The 20,237-nt window shown below is 41.1% G+C and overlaps 1 long non-coding RNA gene across 2 annotated transcripts in view; it reads right to left on the bottom strand.

Annotated features, from left to right (window-relative positions):
• Positions 1–450: 450 nt before the first annotated feature.
• Positions 451–20,237, bottom strand: part of LOC110350811 (uncharacterized) — a 46,039-nt gene continuing 26,252 nt past the window's right edge. The window contains exons 1-3 of one of the 2 annotated variants that reach the window (XR_015444453.1): positions 12,765–12,837; positions 8,864–8,956; positions 451–3,004 (exon numbers count right to left, since the gene is read on the bottom strand). This is a non-coding gene — a long non-coding RNA (uncharacterized LOC110350811). Of the gene's footprint in view, positions 3,005–8,863; positions 8,957–12,764; positions 12,838–20,237 lie in introns of those variants that run through there. The other variant, XR_015444446.1, reaches the window with a different exon arrangement.

Below are 20,237 nucleotides of genomic sequence, written 5' to 3'. Positions count from 1 at the left end.
GTTATTTATTTATTACAATTTAAAAATTACTGTTAATCCCCTCTCAAGATGCTCTCCCTCACTTCAAAAACATATATCCCATCCTTCTTGCCGCTTTCTGAAGCAGTTCTGGAAGTCCTGTCTCATGACTGTTGCCACTGAAATTGAGCTCTCGTGGCTGCCTCTGTGTCCTGAACTGATTCAAAACACTTATCTTTCACGGTCATTTTTACTTTAAGGAAGAACCAGAAACCACACGATGCCAGATTCAGTGAATACAGTGGGTGAGGGACACTGTAATGTTTTTAGGAGCTGCCTTTCTGTTGGCTGGCACTCAGCAGCAACAGTCACTGTATTTTTTATCACACCTTATAAAGACCCTCATGAAAGAAAACTTCCAGAATTGCTTCAGAAAATGGCAAGAACAATGAGACAAGTGTGTTCAAAGGAAGGGGAAGGATTTGGGGGGAAATGAATGGCAGTGTATCTTTTAGTGTAATAAAATTTTTTAAACATTCACTGTATATTTCAATCACACCACACATGCACAGAGTGGACTATAATTTTGCATTTAAGAAGGAGATATGGCCATTTGTCACAAAATGGATAAACCTGGAGGATATTATACTGAGTAAAATAAGTCAGACACAGAAAGGAAAATATTGTATTCCTTATTTATATGTGGAATATTTTTTTAAAAGTGATTGCAATATTTATATATTTGATACAGTTGGTTTCAACTTTCTCTTTCAACTAATAAGTGCTAAAACCTACCAAGATCCCATGATTGTGACTTGTGTCTCAGACTGTCAACCTAACAAGGTTTGTCTAATGTTAATTTGTTTGTTTGTTTGGAGATGGTATTTTTATTAGTACATATTTGCAGCCCATAGTAATTACATTCACTGTAGGGAGTTGGTACACATACATACCACATCCCCTTCTCCATCTTTCCCTCTCCAATCCTCCATCTCTTCACCCCCTTTTCCCTATTTCCATTGTCTCTTATTTTGCTCTTTATTTATATTTTAGATCTCTCATATAAGAGAAACCATGTAATATTTACGCTTTTGTGTCTAATCTGTTTCACTTAACATTATGGTTTCAAGATACATACATTTTCCTACAAGTGACTCAAATTTATCCTTCTATATAGCAGAACAGTACTTCATTGTATATAAACATCACATTTTCTTTATCCATTCATCTGTTGGTGGACATACAGGCTACTTCCAAGATTTAGCTACTGTGAATTGTGCTGCTATAAATATGGGTGTGCATGGACCACTGTACTATCATGCCTTTCTCTCTGGGGAAGATACCTAGAAGGGAAAGAGCTGGGTCAAATGGAGTTTTTAGTTTCTAGTTTCTAATTTTAGTTGTTTGAGGCATCTCCATACGGATTTCCATAGTGCTTATACTAGTTTACATCCCACCAACAATGTAGAAGGGTTCATTTTTCTCTGTAGCCTTGCCAGCATTTTGTTATTTGATCCATTGATGATAGCCATTCTTTCTGGCTGATGTTAATTTTAAGCCTAGAATGGCAACAAGAGAAATGGAGGCCTCCCGCCTCCTCGTCAAAGCCAGGTGGGGTCAGGTCAGCAAACCCATGAGTTCAGGCGTTCACACTCTGGCCTGACAATGACTGAGAACGGCGTGGACGCAGGTCAGGCTGCTCTCACCCGGCATCACTGCACACCACAAAACACGCTGCCCACTCCACAAACAGCGCAGCTGCAGGACCCAGCACTCAATACCCACCCTCTAGGAGATTGCAACCTGCAGACTCAAAGCAGGCTTCTCCTCACAATGCTGTTGAAAGGCCTTTTCACTTTTTAGGGTTTGAGCACTTCAGTGGGAACAGGCAGCGGCCCTATCAGTCACTTCTGGCATCCCGTTGCTTCCTGAAGGTGAGCTGGTCATGTGGGTGAGGATTCAGGCATGTGTGTATCAGGAAGGATGGACAGAAGATGGTGGTCTAGGCCAAAGATCGAGACCAACCGAGGCCAAAGGGAATGGCTGGAGTGAGTGATCAGGCACAATTTACCTTCTCCTGCACCTCCAGCCCTCATCTGAGATGCCCCTGGGGAGCTGGGAGACCTGTATGGCCTGGCCCCACCTTCTAACCTCAGTGCAGTATCATCACCAGGCCGTAACTCCAGTGCTTCTCATGTCCCAGTCACTTTCCTGAGCTCTTTCAATGCCAATCTCATGTAATTCTTGAGCACGTTTTACCAGATTACTATCCCCATTTTGGATATAAGGAAACTGAGGCACAAAGATGCCACTAAGAAGTAGAGTCCTCCCCTCCCTTGTTATTGTCTGAATATGCTTTGATCCCACTGAAACTCACTGAGGTGCGGGGCCCAGGAGGCAGTGTTGGGAGCCGGGGCCTAGCGGGAGGTGCTGGTCATGAGGCCAGAGTTCTCTGGATGGATCAGCAGCACCTTTCGGGTGAAGATGGCTGAGCTACAGTAACAGTTGCGATCTTTTCTCCTTTCCACTTTTGCATCATGCTAGAATGCAGCAAAAAGCCCACGTGAGGTGCAGCCACCCAATCTTTGCAGCCTCCAGAACTAGGAGCCAAAATAAACTTTTTCCTCATAAATTACCCAGTCTCAGTTATTCGGTTATAGCAACAGAAAATGAATTAAGACTATCTTTATCTCCTATCTGTAAGCCAGACACTAGAGGGGCCAGGAGAGGTAGCAGTTCTGCCGGGCACAGAAGGGAAATGTTGGCGATCAGGTTGTGGCTTCAACAGAGCCACGAAGGTCAAGGTCCTTTGAGTTGCTTCACATCAGGATTATACCAGGAGACTGCTGCAGACTCATGGTAGACTTTCCCATGGAGCATGGTGGGAAGTTGAAGCCCATGGTCTAAGATGATCATCCAGGGGGCTCCAGCCCACAAAGAGCAAACACTCCTCCTCCTGCTGCCTTCCCACTTGGTGGCAGGAAAGTGAACGCTGTGATGAGTCTGTTTCCTGCCCCTCATCCTGGCTCTTGGCTCCCATGGACACCTATGAGAAGAGGATCCAGACAGTAAAAGCAAGTGGGTGTCACCATTGCAACAGTGTGAGAAAAAGAAAAACAGATCCCCAGGAACCTAGAAGAACAGAATGTAAGGGAACATGAAATGCTCCTGGTTTCAATCGCATAGACAAATTTTAAACCAGTTGGGAATTATCAGGAATTTTTTGTGGGTCAACTTTTCAGCAAAATGCTTTGCTCAGTCTGGAGAAGTGTGAAGAACCTGCAGCTACCTTATGATGGCTTGTTTTTATGAAGTCTGGGTTCATCCCGGCAGCTTACATCTCTGGTGCTCCCTGACACCCAGCTGAATTCACAGCTGCACCCACAAGGCTCCCCGTGGAGAAGTTTGTCACTGGGGAGATCACACGCCATTAAACGACACTGCAGCGTGGAATGAATTCCTGCACAGCATGCTCCTCTCTAAAAGCCCACAGGACTACTACAGAAAGCCAAGTGAATCAGCCAGCACTTCTCTCCACTTCTCAAACTTCTAGATTTGTCCTCGACACTTAGGAAAGGCTGGGAGCTAAGAACTCTGCTATGAATATTCACAGATGACCTGGTTAGCTTTCATAACTAACCCAGCAAGCAGAGGAAAATGGTTAAAGTGCAATGCAGACAGGGTGGCCAACTTGCCAAGGACAAGCAGGGGTGAATAATTCAGTGAGGAACACAGCCGAGCGCCAAAACAGGCACCAGGTTTCTCCCAAAGTGACTACAACAGCTCCACAATGCTTGAGAAACTGATAGTTCTTGGGGTGTGCGTCATCTCCTGGGTCTCAAATCTAGACATTTTTGTCCCTTTTTAAAATACTGTCACTAATAGAAAACCTTTATTGTCTGGATTATTCACCCAGCAGCACTCAGCACAGACAATCTCGGGGGTATTTATCTTTGCAAGTGTGCAGGCCATATTTCTGCCTGGACTGGAAGGTGGTGTTCCTGTCAGAACCCCTTGGAGTTCCCTCACTATGGCTTCTCCTTCACTTACTAGGCTGGCTCAGCTCATGTCTTTTGATATTGGTGGTAAGGAAGCTGGTGTGGGAGAGTCTTATGGTTTGGATCATCAATGCCCCCCAAAAGGCTCATGCATTCAGAGGTGGGGCTTTTGGAAGGTGATGTGATTGTAGGGGTATTAATCTTCTCAATGACGAGCTCATAGCTGGATGTTATTAGGCAGTGGGGCCTAGCTAGAGCAGGTAGGTCCCTGGGGTATGCATTTGAAGGTACATCCTGTCCCCTCCCCTTTCTCTCTCCAGGTTCTTCCTCTGTCCACTGCTTCCTAGGTGCCATGAGGTGAACAGCTTTCCTCCACCACACCCTTCTGCCATGATGCTTCCTCTTAGAACCGGCTAACCATGGACTAAAAGCTCTGAAACTGAGCCACAATAAACCTTTTCAGTTGTATGTGTCAGGCATTTCTTCCAAGCAACAAAAAAGCAACTAATAAAAAGAGTGACTGAGTTTGGGACTGAGAAGCAAAACATAAGATTTAGAGAGTTTGTTCCCTCACCACCAACAAAAACTCTTACTTCTATGAAGATAGTACATAATTAAAACTCATTTACGAAAACACTACGAACTTGCAACCTATAATTCAGAACACAGACTCTCAAGCTAGACTAACTACATTTGAAAATCATGCCTACCATTTATTTACTAGTTGTGGAGCCTTAAGCACATTATTTGTCTGTGCCTCAGTTTCCTTATCTATAATAATAATAAGTATTCAACAAAAGTTGATTCTTGTTATTGTCTTCTGATAATCTGGCCTCAGTGCAGTTAGTATCTGGTTAGACTTACAGAGACAGACACAGGGTGACAGATCCTGTTTGTGCATTTGCTTTAAATAATAACTTCTGGACCGGGAATTTAGCTCAGTGGCACCATGCCTGCCTCGCAAGCACAAGGTCCTGAGTTCAATCCCTGGTACAAAATAATAATAATAATAATAACAACAACAATAACTTCTGAGAGGCAGCCTCAGTTCAGTGTGCATTTAACTCATGCCTCATGGTGTATGATCATTCACTGTATGTAGAAGATAGAGACACCAGACATAGAGTCTTCTACCCTCAAAATTCCCAGAGTCTAGGGGTGAATCCGTGAGTCACAAGGGAGTCACAGAGCATTACAGCACACAAAGAAGAGACACTCAACCCATTCCCAAGGGGCTAAAAGAGATCTCATGGAAAGGTCACCTTTGCAGCAGATTTTGCAAAACAAGTAACCATGACCCAAGTAAAGAAGAGATGGAGAAAATAATGAAAACAATAATTTTTGTCCATGTATTTTTTGATGTCGTTACAATTGACAAACTTCATTTAATGAAACCTGATTGGTAATTGGCTCAAAATTTGGGCACATGAGCTGTCAGATCATGAGGTCCTTTACACCTGTGGATTTTGTAGCTTGAGCTAGTGAGGACCTGTGTTTTTGTGAGGTCACCAGCTATGAAGGAGGACAGAGCTGCCCACTGCCATGTTTCCAGCTGAACAGAGAAGCAACTAGTATAAGAGAAAGAGGCTGCCAGGAAGAGAGGCAGAAACAAGAGATTTAGGGTTGGATATGTTGAATCCATTTGTCCCTAAATCCAATGCCCCCTGCCCTTGGCCCCAGGACTGTGGGCACTAAAAACAGTAGCAACAAGGGATCAGATTTCATTGTCTTTACCTTTTCACTGATGGTCCCTAAATACATCTCCTTCCCTTTACTTGTTTCATTAGCCCAAAGGTGCTTTGTGCTATAGAAGAGAGAGCTGCTTACATAGAACCAGTGTTGGATCCCTTCCATTCAGGAGGCTAAGGGGGCCTGGTTCTCTCGCCATGCTTTTCCTTGGGCCTGTTTCCAAGCTTGCAGCCAACCTGCTGCTCCCCAGAGCTCTCTGACCCCCAAGGCCACCAGACCCACACTGTCCCCATGGCAAACTCAATCTAAAACCTACACCTGTCAGCAACAGCTACTCAGGTGGGAATTGTAGCTCTGTCCATCTGCATGGCTCAAGCAAGGTGCTACTAGCACTCTCCAGCAACATGGGCTGGGAATCTTAAACGTATTCTCATCGTCTCCCTGTCCTTTTCTCTTGCCAAGTACAGGTTCTTCCTGCAGCAGCAAAGGCAATTCACTCCGGCCCACAGCCCACTGCAGCCTGCTCATCTCCAAAGGCATAAATGCTCCTTTTCCTCTACCTACTTCCTGCTGTCGCCAAAGACAACAGAACCCAAGTCAGTTTCCACACTACCTGAGGCATCAGAAGAATCACACCAATATCACCTCACAGTGGCTCAGGGCTTAATGGTATTCTGAGTAGAAATGTTTTCGCTGATTGATTTTTAACAGTGAGAATTTGGGAATGCGTGGACTGGCCTGATACTTTCATCCCCATTTCCTAGATCAAGGCTGAGAGAGGAGCTCAGTGGAAAAGCACTTGCCTAGAATGTGTGAGGCCCTGGGTGTGATTCCCAGCACTACAAAAAGACTTCTTTTTCCCTTTTACACATCAGAGAGCACAAACAGCTTCCTCAGAAATCTCCAGTGTCTGTGACTGAGGCAGGCAAGGACATCATGCATGGGTAGCCATTATAAAGGTCTAAATCCTGAACCGGTAATAAAAATCATTTCCATTCAAAATCACAATTGTTTTTCCACCATGTTCTTTCGGAGATATTTGACATTTGGCCTCAATAGCACATATTATGTTTGGAGAGAAATCATTTAATATTTATCTCCTTTGGCTAAACAGGCCAAAATGTTTCCAGAAATAACTATTTGTTTTGTCATGGGCTCTTCCTGGGGTGGACGACAATGGCTCTTCTGAGAACCATTTCTCATAGTATGCCTGGAAATGCAGAGACAGAAGCAGCAGGAAGCAGGTCAACAGAAAGTGTTCGTCCCAGAAGACTCCACCCCTGCCTCTCGGAGTCCTGTGTCCAAGGGTCCTCACGATGTCCATTGCTGTGTCTTTGTGGCACTTAAACCACACAGCTCCAGAGGAAAATGTTTTCTTGCCAGTTCCTTCCCCAGGAGAAATTCGAAGCGTTGATCACTTTCTCATTAGAGAAACAGTGCTCATTTGAAAGGAAGCTCTTTCTCATCCTACTCAAAACAATTCCTAAGCAACCCAAGAGAATAAAGTGACACATTCATCAGATGGAACCACGTGTGGTCCCTGATGCCCTGAGAAGACTCAATGGAAAGACGAGCTGACAGGACCACCATTAGCAGCAGGTAACTGGGGACCAGCTACACCCTGGGCCTCTAGCAAAGAAAACAAAAGAATACGTACTTGCTTGCTTACTTTTTTTTTTTTTTTTTGAAACAGGGTCTTGCTATGTAGTTCAGGTTGGCCTTGAACTCACTAAGAAGCCCTGGCTCAAATGTACAGCAATTCTCCTGCCTCAGCCTCCCGAGTGCTAGGACTATAGGCATGCATCACCACTCCCAGCCTTAATGGGTAAATTGGACAATACCAAAATTATGGCAGTGACAATTCAAACTCTAGCCTCCAAGAGTTGCTGCTAAATTTTGTAGCTATTTAACTCAGCAAGTCTCCAAGGAGCCAAGTTAAAACATTGTTCTCCTGCCAGAATCCTGATAACTCTCACCAAACACAGACAAAACCTATTTACAGTATATTCTGGACCCTAATATTCTTTGAAAATTTTTTGAAAAAGAATTCCAATATCATGGCTTTTTACAGAGTTTTCTTTTAATTTCAAGGAGACTAAAGTGATTTGTTAAATACTACATACATAAGAAATCTTGATTAAACTGAATGATTTATGAGCCACCATTAATAGTATTTATATTGCTGCTTCTCCTTGAATCATCTGCCCATTTCTGTTTATAAACACAGAGAAAAGGAAGGGTGAGTTCAGACAGAGGCAGAAGAAGCCCAGAAAACAACTAAAAAACAGAATTATACTGCGCCCATAAGTGCATTATCGATGTACATGTGTGTATGAAGAGCCTAGTCCTGCACCTAAAAACAGAATCGTGTATTATATGGTCAGTTACATATTTATGTAATAAGCAGGCTGTAAAATCTCCCAGAAAGGATATTAAAGTATTAATTTTAAATACTCATAGCTTGACAGATGAACAAAAGAATGAAAATAATTTAATCCCAGTATTACTAGTTACCAAGAACACTTACGCAACCAAAGTCATTTTAAATATAAGCACTTTTGAATTTGCTTCTGGCCCATCACAGCTTTTTCCAAATTGTATTCCCTGGATAAAGAAGCTTAGAAATGCTGCAAACTATTTCCCTCTTTTGGAGGCGCACGACGCACAGAAAGAAAACCATTTCATTTTATTGGTTCAACCTAGCATTTCTTTAACTTATTTGAGCACCAAACACCTTATCCACAGGCTACCTTTTGATTTCCCATGGAATATATCATTTAAAAACAATAAAAACAAATTACAAACAAAGCTTGGAAGGCACTGGCTTAGATTTTTAACTGCCAAGAAGACCTAAGAAAATTTAAATGTTATATACAAATATTTTTATTCTGGTCTTGATTTTTTAAATTTCCTTTGGGAGACATTTTTGTTATCCAGAGACTCTAAGTCAGTATATACTGTAATCCAGGTTTGTCTGTTTCAGTTGCATTTATCATGTTCTAGTGCCCTACAAATGCACACTTAGGTTCTAAGCTTTATCAATTCCACACAATGATAATATTTTATGTTTCTCCAAAAGAAACTGGAAATGTACATCAGGCATTTGTAGCTGATTTTCATAATGTGGGTGGAGATTAATTGTTCCATTTTACAGATACAGGGAAAGCACCTTAGAAAAGGGTGAGTCACAAAAAGTCGGAAATAAAACTCACACTCACTGGGATTTCAGAATGTAATCGTCCGTCGGATATGAATGGCAACGCTCCTCTACGAATTAAAAGTGGGATTTGCTCTGTGCTGTCGCTATCTTCCTGGGAAAAGGTAAAAGAAAGAACAAATGAAAAGTACTATCGATGGCAACTTCTTCACAGTAGATGTGTTTGATTCTTGCAAGATTTCTAAATAACAGCTGAGGGGACAGCAAGGAGAGCAAGAGGCTGGTACCAGCCAGCCACCTCCACTTCGAAGAGCTTTCTGGAGTTTGCAATCATTTGCCTTCAGCCACCAATAAAATACAAACCAGCAAAATAAGCTGAGATCACCTTAAATCTCTTAAGAATAATTGAATCTTCTCTAGCCATTGAATATGCTTGAAGAGTCGGTGACTGTTAAATCGTAGCTATTGTTGGTGCTCTCACTTCCAAATGGTTAGGGGGCTGTCGTGCAGAAGAAGACTTTCTAATACTCTCCTAGTCCCTTACACACACGCGCGTGTGCACGCACACACACATACACACACACATGCATGTGCACTTAATTATTTTCCAGCCCCTGTCAAGATATTGTTATTCCTTTCAAAAAAAAAAAAGCCAGAAACTAGTAGATTTATTTTCTTTTGTAAGTTATCATTTTTAATATTTCACCTTGCCTCCTGGTATACTCTGCCCTGTAGAAGTGCCACTCTGAACAAAGCCATTTGTGTCCTTGTTACTAACATAGTGACAACCCATCCTACTATTCCCAATGTTCCCATTTCCACACCCAGATCCATTCGGCCCTCATCTCTAAGCTCAGGCTGATCCCTGCTCAGCTCTAGATGCTCAGTTCTTCCATCCCTGCCACTCCCCCAACTTTGCAAGACATCCAGAAACTGAGGTCAAGTCCCAGAATCTCAGCCCAAGGCTGGGCTTTTCTGCTCCTGGCTGCTCAGGCCTCCTGGAGGCCACTCACAGCTTCCATGGTTTCCCATGTATTTGTCACCCACATCTCTTGACCCTGTGCTTTGCTAGATCATTCACAGAATTTCCCATTGTCAGCCACGATGCATGCTCCTCCAAGATCTGCCCACCCTGAGTGTCACGCATGTTCTCCAATCCCCTCCTTAGCCTCCTGATAGTCCATCAAACTACTAAGTTCCAATCTCTTTCATATGAGCATCCAGTACTATTCAGCTTTTCCTAAAACAATGAGAATCTTGAAAGACAAAGAGTAGAAGTTTCACTTGCAGGACCCACTGCACCACGTACAATGTGTGATTACAATATACAGTGAATGTTTCAATTTTTAAAATTTATTACACTGAAAGACACATTGCCATGAATCCACCTCAAAATCTTCCCCCTCTCTTTTAACATATTTGTCCATCATTCTTGCCATTTTCTGAAGCAGTTCTGGAAGTCCTCTTTCCTGAGCGTCTCTATAAGATACAATGAAAAGTGTAGTGAAGGGTGCTGCTGATACCATCCACAGAAAGGCAGGCCCATAAAAACATGCTGTTGCATCCTCACCCACCTCATTCACCAAATCTGGCACCATGCAACTTCTGCCTCTTCCCCTAAGTCAAAACAAACATGACAGGGAAACTTCTGAACCAATTCACACTATCAAGGCAGCAATGGTAGTGCAAGTAAAGACAATCATGAAAAAGCACAAGAACTGCTTCAGAAAGAGCAAGAATGACTGGATAAGTGTATTTGAAGTAAGGGGAAGTATTCTGAAGGAGATTCATGGCAATACATTGTTTATTGCAATAATTTTTCCAAAAATCTGTATTTTCAATCACACAAGAAGATGGTACATACAAACTGAAAGAACGAAAGAGTGCCTGTTGCCTCCACACAAATCTCTACACCCTCCTGTGAATCTCACCTCCCAGGGACAATGAAGACAAGTAGAACCATCAGGCTGAGATTTAGTCCCCAGTAATAACCTTACATTCAGACTGTTTTGTTTCTATCCATGTCTACCACATACTCACTGTGTAATCTCTGAGAAGTCCAATGGCTTTCATAAACCTCCATGTGCACATTAGTAAAATGAAGCAAATAATCACCTACTTATTGGGTTTTTGTAAGGACTCAAGGAAACAATCTACATAAGGCTGTAAGCAAGTGTCAAGGCTGTAGGTGACACTAGATAAACATTAACTACTAGCATGAAGCCCTTTCCTATCAACTACACCCAAAGAGAGAAATAAGAAACCAAATAAATGAACAACACCTAGTGTCTAAGAATGGCAAAACAGAACAGACCATGCTCAACTGTTTTCCATAACTCACTTTGATGCCTCCTTTTCATTACGTTTGCTAGAAGTGTGTGGCCCTGGACACCACAGTGACAAGCAAGTCAGTGGCTGCGGCACTTCTCAGCAACTGAATCTGTTCTGGCCAATTTCATGAGCCACTTGAGTTCTCCTCGAGGTACTGCTGAAGGCTGAGGGGTGACTTGCAGGTGGGGAACTACTACAAATCCAAGATAATTTTCATCTTTGAATATTCTTCCAGAACCCTTTGCCCAAGTGCATCAGTCTTCCAACCTCTTATTTGCTGGCTGATTAGATTTTGTACCCTTCTAGGTATCACTGCTGGGGCACTGGATCTCAGGTTACGGTTCTCAGTGCTCCAAAATAAGCCAGATTTATAGGCTTGACCTCTTTCAGAGTGAGAACACCACCTCTTCACGGTCCTCTAGCACTGATTTTATCTCGGCTATTCCTCACAACGTCAAAAATCCTCAACAGGGATGCTGAAATGTACAACACTGAGCAGAGAACTTCTAAAGAAAGGCAAAAGTTATCCAGCTAAAGGATTATTTTTCAAAAATGTGGGCTCTGGGGCCGGGGATTTAGCTCAGTGGTTTCACCTCCTGCTGCGCAAGCGCAAGGACCCGAGTTCAATCCCCAATACCAAAAAAAAAAAAAATGTGGGCTCTGGCCTATTAGTGAGGAATGAAATTTAGTTGGTATCAAAACACCTAATTTTAGTCAAATAGAATAAGAATACAAGAGAACAGATCAGGATACTATCAAAACATATACCACTTAAACAGTGTCACGATTTAATTATGTGTGTTAGTCAGCTTTCCATTACTATAACAAAATACCTAAGATAACCAACTTAGAAGAAGGAAAGGTTTCACTATGGGCAGTTCACACAAGGCAAAAATATCAAACAGTTGGTGTTAGTGTGTTGTGTAACTTTGCTGTATATCAAATTAACTTTTACAAGTTTTCATCTTAAACCTCAGATCATGTAATTAATAATTTTCCTATTTATTTATGACCTAATTGTAATTCTTTCATTAATGAAAGCTAATGGAAAGAGATCCTTTATTAAGCTGATGGCTAGACCTACATTTAATTTTCCTGCAGTGTATTAAGTACTGTACCAGAGTATTAAAAGATATATAATATTTTATTGATAAATCTATCATTTACCAGTATTTTTTTTGGTAGGTCCTTGCGCTTGCGAGGCAGGCGGTGGAATCACTGAGCTAAATCCCCGGCCCAAATCTATCCTTTAAAAGGAATATATTTTAGGATTGCATCATTTTGACATGAATCATGTAAATGTTGAAAATATGCTGTTTATAATACATATAGTGTTTCAAGAGATTCACTTAATTGCCTTTTGCCCACATATGTTATGTAGTCTGTTTGCAACTGTTTTTTTAGAAAATGACATTAACAGAATAAGGTAGTGGATGTTAATTGTCTCCCCACCTGTATTTATGAGTGTTAGTTCAACTGCTTTGCTAGTTGCAAAGCTGTATTATCAGAGTAAAAGTGTATTTGTAAACAGTATGGAACTAAAAATTAGGAATAAAACCATTTTCTTACAAAAGAAGAAGAAGAGGAGGAGGAGGAGGAGGAGGAGGAAGAAAAGGTTTATGTAGACTTACCATTTTGCAAGTCCCAGTCCATGATCAGTTGGCCTTGTTGCTTTGGGCCTGTGGTAGGACTGCACATCATGGCAGTGGTGAGTAGCAGAGCAAATTGCTCACCTCATAATCCTCATTATGGGCACGGCTTTAGTGACCTTGAGACTCCCCACTAGGCTCCGCCTCCTGAGGCCCCTCCCCAACAGCCCCACCGTGAGGACCATGCGTTCAGTATAGAGACCTTTGGGATGCACTTATCCAAACCACACCGTATGTATGTATGTACTAGATCATAATCTAAAACTGTAATTCAAGTTGAAATTTTTTTGGAAGTCACAGATCTAATGAGATGACTGAATCAGTATAAAGCCATTCTTCTACACATATCAATAACATTTCATGGCCTAGAGGAGGTTGAACATTGGAAAAACATAGGGATCTATGTGATAAGATTTAGCTGCATATCTAAAAGTTACTCAAAACAAGCTTAGGAGAAATGAATTCCAGGTTCAGCTTATACCGAATGGCTGAAAACCTACACCATAGTTAAACAATGTAGGTTTACTGTCAGATTACTGGGACTCAAATCCACACCCCCACTAGCTGTGTGATTATGGGTCAGTAAGTCAGCCTCCCCAACCCTAAGGCTCCTCATCTGTGAGATGGGGGTAAAAGTAGAGCTACAAGGAGAATTAAATGAATTACTATAATAAATTATTAGAGAATAGTTATACAATACTTAACACAAGGGATCGGCCTAAAGTAAGCACTTCTAGCTATTATAGGTTGAGTATCCACTGTCCAAAATGCTTGGAACTAAAAGAATTTCAGGCTTCAGATTTTTTTGGATTTTGGAATATTTCCATATACAATCATGTGATAGCTTACAGGTGGAACCCAAGTATAAACACGAAATTCATTTCTGTTTCATATATACATTGTACACCTAGCCTGATGATAATTTTGTACACATTTAGTGCACCAGTGTTTTGATTACAACCTACCACCTGAGGTCACAAGTGGAATTTTCCATTAATCACATCATGCTGGAACTCAAGAAGTCTCAGATTTTGGAAAATTTTGGATTATCAGATTTTAAGTTACAAATGTCCAACCTACATTTTATTTGTCACCAAAATAGGAAGTTATTGTTTATTACATGCAAAAATGTACTATTGTGTAAATGACTATCTCAAAAGATAACTCCCAGCATACCACAAAGACCAAATAACTACATTCTCTCACTTAAGCCATCCAGTCTATTAAAACTCCTAGTGACTCAAAATACCAAGTCAACTTGAATAATCTAAAGAGGCTTAAACCTCCATTTCTAGCTAGAGGTACTAAAATAGTGGGGTGTAGATTTGGTGAGGTGGGGTAGTAACTATCAGGGTGGGTTCAAAAATAAACACAAATATGCTATCTAAGGGATGGTCTATGATGAAAGTTTTGTCTTTTAATCATTTTTTCATAGATGCCAAAAAGGAAGTTGTGCATGGTGGTGCCTGTCCATAATCCCAGTGCTCTGGGAGACTGAGGCAAGAGAATCACAAGTTTGGGCCCAGCCTGGGCAACTTAGCAACACAGCAAGATCTTGTTCAAAAAATTTAAAAAGGGTTGGGATGCAACTCAAGGTGAAGGCCCTGGGTTCAATCCCCAGTACTGCAAATAATAATAATAATAACAAAATACCACAAGGAATTCTACTATTGGTTTGTTGTGTTGTTGTTGTTGTTGTTGTTGTTGTTGTTGTATTTTGGTACTGGGGATTGAACTCAGGACCTTGCACTTGTGAGGCAGGCGGCAGACCACAAGGAATTCTAAAGAGCCTTCAGTTAGTTATTTCACAGCCCTAATTAACCTGAAGCTAAATCCATACCTCTCTGCCTCCACCCTTTCAGGAACTGTCGGTGGCTTGACAGGAGTCCACGGCAGAGAAAGGGAAGGAGGCAGCCACCCTCTTCACTCACCCAATGACAGGGAGCCAGAGGAGAAGAACCCAGCAGAGGTGGCAGAGGAGGAGACCAGTACCCTAACTCAGCCTCTGCATTGATAACGCAGCATTTTCCTGCTTCTTTGCTCTGTCCCCACACAAAGCTGAGTTCCAGAACTCATGGGCCTGAGGTAGAGCTGAAGGATGCCGGCCTGGTTACAGTGCACCCTCCTCCTCCTTCCTGCTGAGCCAGGGATAGGCATGGGGATCAGAGAAACCCAGTACACAGTTCAACAGAAACCAAGCAACTTCCAGGAAGATGGCAGAATGGTGACCAACAGAGAAAGAACTTCTCTGGGATTTGGTGTCCTGACACTGGAATATAGCTGCATGAGGAGGAGAAGGAGGGAAGTGGGCCCTGGGACCCAGGAAGGATCTGAAGGGAGAATTGAAGTCCATAGGGACAGTGAAGAGAGAGACTTTAATGAAGAAGAGGGAGATGGCAAGCAGTGCTTTCTCCCAGAACCCGGACTCATGGCGTGGAAAAGGCAGGTTGAACCTGCAGATGCACGGTGACCACTGGCAACCCCAGAGGCCTCCCCAGAGAAGCACATCAGTGGAGCAGAGCGGAGGACACAATGGACTGCAGTGGCTGGTGAGTTATCTGGGTTCAGGTGTAACCCAGGAGAGGGTGATTGGCTGGTAGCCATCTTAGAGAAGGGCCAGCTGGGCTCAACCTCAGAAGAGCTATGGCCTGGCTCCATCTAGTAGCTCCCAGTGTCTCTAAGAGTGCCAAGTTCAAGTCAGCAAGAGGTCAGGGAGCAAAGTTCGAGCCAACAGAGAGCCCAGTTCAAGCTGGCATGAGGCACATGGACTCATGGCTCATAGCCAGAAACCAGCCTGAAATTCAGTAGAACTAAAGATGCAGGCTTACTGGGATTATCCACTACCCCACTGTACAGCTATAGCTGGCTTGCAGGGATTAATTAACTCAGCTCTAGACTCTGTTGACCTACACTGTTTACCAGTAACTGCAAAGTTACACCTTGAATTGAACTTTTTTTTCTTCTTTTCCTTTTCTTTTTTCTTTCTTTTTCCTATTTTCTGGTTCTTGTTCTTGTTTCATTTTGTTTTTTCCTAATTGTTTGAACATAGTTTCTAGGTTTTTGTTGTTGTTGTTCTGTTCTCATTTTTATTTCTTCCTTTCTCTTTCCCTCCTGTCTTCTTCACAGATTTCCCAAAGTTTGTATGATCTTCTTTTGTCATCTAACCTTTCTTCTAATCTCTCTCTCTTCTTCTATTTCTCTATTTTTCCCCCAACCCCTTTTAAATCTTCTCCTCTAAGGGAAAAATCACCATATTAAGAGATTATTTGTTGCATACAACTGTGCTAATCTTCCTGGTATACCAAGAATGACATTGCCTAAGGGACTTTTAAAAAAAAAAACTATAGGCCAGTGCCAAAGAACCAGTGTCTTGGCCAAGTAGGCAGAAATTTCTCATCCCTAGTAAATTGATGAGGTAGGATCTTACAATAGACTGAAAACCCAAAAGCCAGATACACCTAGAAGACACCTCAGAGAAGTACTCATTTCTTAAGAGTTCTGAATACTGGTAATAAAGCTACTCACCATAAGCAAGTTAAAAGCATCAACCCAGGAATTAAACTTTTTAAAAAATACAAAATGAAAATCTACTTAAACAAGATGCAACCCTCTCAGACTTCTAGCTCACCAAAGGCAAATCCAGGGGGCAATGACGTGGAACAATCTGAAAGCCACCCACCTGGACTCTCTGAAATAGTAACAGTGGAAATAACAAAGCAGATGAAGGAAACTCTAGAAAACATCAAAGGAGAAATAATTTCTCAAATAACTACAGAGATGGTGACCAGAATGAAAGACATGCTTCATGACTATAGAGCAGATACAAATAAAAAAATACAAAGAAGATCTCAGGAAAATGATGGAAACCATGAATGGCCAGCATAGGAAAGAAAGAGAAACCATGAACACCCAGCTTAGGAAAGAAATAGAATCCATTAAACAGATTCAAACAGATGTGCAGGAAATTAAAAACTTCATAGAGGGGCCGGGGATTTAGCTCAGTGGTTTTGCCACCTACTGCACAAGCGCAAGGACTCAAGTTCAATCCCCAGTACCAAAACAAAAAAAAAACTTCATAGAAAGTATATACAGCAGAATGAGCCAGTGTAAGGTAAGAATATCAGATATAGAAGAATATCAGATCTAGAAGACAAGATTGCTAACCATGAAAAGAAAGATTTCTTAAAATAGCAAGGGACCATGAGAAATTAATCCACCAGCTGCTAGATGATACAAAAAATAACGTAAGATTGATTGGAGTCAATTAAAAAGCAGGAGATAGTGCAAATGACATGAAAAACCTGTTCTTAGAAGTAATGGCAGAAAACTTCTCAAATAGGGAAAAAGAATTTGAGATACTGATAAGTAAGGTATATAGAACACAACTAGCCATGATCCAAAAAAAGGCTATACCAAGGCATATAATAGTCAAGATTCCAGAAATTCAACACAAGAACAGAATATTATGAGCTGATCCCCTGTAAAAGAAAGCCCATCAGAATCACAGCAGGCTTCTCAACACAAACCCTGAAGTCAAGGAGAGCTTGGAGTGAAGTATTTCAAGCCCTAAAGGAAAACAACCTTCAACCCAGTTTGATGTACTCCACAAAGCTATCTTTTAAAATTGATGAAGAAATAAGATACTTCCATGACAAAGAACACCTAAAGAAATTCATGAGCACCCAACCAGCACTTCAAAGTGTTCTGAAGGAAATTCTAGATAGAGATAACAGGTATTACAACTCTATGAACATTAAAAGAATGAATCCACCAGGCAAGGCAAGAAATTAAACAGAAGAGGAAAGAAGGAAGCCAACAACAGGAAAATAGCATGACAGGGATAGGTCAATTCATATCAGTTATAACTATAAATGTTAATGGTCTCAATTCACCAATCAAAAGAAACAGACCAACAGAATGGATCAAGAAGCAAGATCCAACAGTATACTGCATACAAGAAACACATTTAATTCAAAAAGAAATTCATTGACTGAAAGTCAAAGGATGGAAAATAATACTCCATGTGACAGGAACCCAGAAAAAAGCAAGGGTAGCTATTCTATTTGCAGACAAAGTGGATTTCAACCCAAGACTGATTAAGAGAGACAAAGAAGGTCACTATATCCTTGTAAAGGGAGCAATCCAAGAGGAAGAGATAACAATCATAAATATATATGCACCAAATAGCAGTGCACCCAACCATATAAAACAAACATTAATGGATGTGAAAAACCAAATAAGCACTAATACCGCTGTAATGGGGGAACTCAATACACCACTGTCACAGACCACTAGACAAAAATCAAAAGTGAAATATTAGAGCTGAACCAAACTTTTGAACAAATGGACTTAGTAGATGTCTACAGAGTGTTCCACTACACAACTTCAGAATACACATTTTTCTCAGCTGCACATGGGATGTGCGTGTCTGTGGTCTCCAAAATAGACCACATACTAGCTCATAGAATATGCTTAAGTAAATGCAAAGAAATTGAAATTGTCCCATGCACATTATCAGACCATAGTGCAATGAAATTAGAAGTGAATGGGAAAAAAAACACAAGAACTTCATAACACATGGAAGTTAAATAACACCCTCCTGAACAACCAATGGGTCACAGATGAAATTTTTTAAAAAGACAGTTTCTAAAATTAAATGCTAATACCAATAAACATATCAGAACTTATGGGACACAATGAGAGCGTTCCTATGAGGGAAATTTATAGCAGTGAATACCCATATCAGAAAAACAGAGCAGATTCAAATAAACAACCTAATGTTGAACCTCAAGCTTCTAGAAAAGGAAGAGCAAGTCAAGCCCAAAGCTCATACAAGAAAGGAAATTATAAAGATCAGAGCAGAAATTAATGCAATGGAGACCAAAAAATACAAAGAATCACTAAATCAGAGTTGGTTCTTTGAAAGATCAAACAAAATTGACAAACCCTTAGCCAACCTTATCCAAAAACATCCTTGCAATTAGGAATGAAAAAGGTCAAATCACGACAGATCCTGTAGAAATCCAGAAGATCATCAGTACCTACTTGGAGAAGCTGTATTCTGATAAGATGGAAAACACGGAAGAAATGGATTCCTAGATACATATGAATTACCAAAGGTGAACCAAGAAGATATAAGAATTCTAAATAAATCAATACCAGCAATGAAATTGATCCAAAACGTTTACCTTTCATGGTCATTCTGACTTTGGGGAAGAGCCAGATGTCACATGGTACCAGATCCAGTGACACTGTCATGTCTTTATGAGTCTGCCTTTCCACTGGATGCCACTAGGTAGCAGCGTTCACTGTATTTTTTTATCACGTCTTATAAAATCATGAAAGAGGACTTCCAGAACTGCTCCAGAAAGTAGCAAGAATATGGGATAAGTGTGTTCAAAGTGAGGGGAGGATTTTGAGGGGGATTCACAGTAATGTATCTTTTACTGTAATAATTTTTTTAAATTTAAATGATCGCTGAATAATGTGATCACCCTATATAGTCCTAAGCTTGAGAACAACCACATAATTTGTTTGAAGTCACACAACAAATTAAATAGTGCTGCCAATTCTGGGAAGTGAACCCAAGAGCTATCCTGTTACCCAAAATTACACATGCACACACACACACCAGCAAACTGGGGAGTCTGCAGCCCCACAAACTCAAAGCCCTGAGATTAGAGAGAAGGGAGGTGAAAAGGTGAACCAGGCCAAGGAGGAGCAGGTCCAGTGATGCATTCCCAACTCCTCCTTCACAGACACCATCTCAGACCAGGTCTCTGATGACCTCAGCTTGGGAAAATGTGTCCGTAAGTAATTTAACACCAGGCCAAACAGGGGTCATCAAGGATATGATCAGCTGCCTCACTTTAAAGAAAACAGCTCCAAAAGTGACAGATCACAGTTTTTAAAACACTCTCAATTTGTTGATTTCTTGGTAAATTCCATGAAACAATACCCTGAAGACATCACAATATTGTATTAACTTTTCTAATGCAAATAATAGTATCATTATGTCTAGCCATGTTTGAGCGAGAAAGAGTGTGATGAAATTTTAATGGAAAAACCCTTTAACTCATACAAAATCTTCTAAGTGAAAAATAAGCCCTCTCTATTTCCAAAGAAGCACACAGGACACAGACCAGGGTTATTGTTTAGAAAGCAAGCGATCTACATTATTAATGTTGCTTTAGGAATTCTTTTTCAGCTAAACGTTGACCATAACTCAGGGAAATATTTGCATAACTCAACATCATTCAAAATAAAAATGTATATACAATCCAATCTGAGTTCATTTTCAAAGCCCTGCTTCTATCAGATGTTCAGACAGAGGAAGAAATTTCATACAAAACCTCTATTCTTAATGAAAATCTATCTCTTCTTCATTCCTCATCTCTGGCTGATCATGACAGAAAGAAGCTTTTCCCTAAAGAAAGGGGATTGAGTAGGAATGTG

The sequence above is a fragment of the Heterocephalus glaber genome, unplaced genomic scaffold (genome assembly GCF_053883595.1).
Source record: "Heterocephalus glaber isolate CG9 unplaced genomic scaffold, H.glaber_assembly_v1.0 deba00000331, whole genome shotgun sequence".
In the NCBI taxonomy this organism is placed as follows: Eukaryota; Metazoa; Chordata; class Mammalia; order Rodentia; family Bathyergidae; genus Heterocephalus; species Heterocephalus glaber.
This window is presented reverse-complemented; position numbering and strand designations above follow the sequence as displayed.